The sequence below is a fragment of the Penaeus monodon genome, chromosome 20, assembly GCF_015228065.2.
Source record: "Penaeus monodon isolate SGIC_2016 chromosome 20, NSTDA_Pmon_1, whole genome shotgun sequence".
In the NCBI taxonomy this organism is placed as follows: domain Eukaryota; kingdom Metazoa; phylum Arthropoda; class Malacostraca; order Decapoda; family Penaeidae; genus Penaeus; species Penaeus monodon.
In genome coordinates this window covers 14,518,643-14,519,123 of record NC_051405.1, presented here as the reverse complement: position 1 = coordinate 14,519,123, position 481 = coordinate 14,518,643, and positions in this window count along the sequence as shown.

Here is a 481-nt window from a genome sequence, read left to right as displayed (position 1 = left end):
GCTAATGCTAATGATTTCTCCTCGAGTCCTGCTGGGACTGGCTGAGGTGTCTTGCTGCGGCGGACGAAGCGCAAGCCAGCGTCTAGGTGGGAATTGAGGGCTCTCGCCACGGACTCCGCAGTCCCCTCCTTTTCGTATACACCTGGCCAGCCCTGGCGGCGAACTCCTGTTCTGTCTCCGACAAGAGGAGACGAAGAGGGCGAGGCGTCGTCAGGCGCCGAGGTCGGCGAAGAAGACGGGACGTCGCAGATGTCGCCGCGAGATGTGGTCTCCGACGGGCTGAGGGATCCTGGCGTTGGAGGGGAGCGTGACTCCCATTAAAAAAGGACGATCTTTTCGCCAAAGAAAAGACTCCACCTACGGGCGGTGTCGCGTTTCTGCTACAAATTAAATCTGTAATGCAACCTGAAGTAAATGAAAGTCCACCTACGAGTAACTTATACCAAACCCGTATCAGTATCAACATGGGAAAAAAACAAAC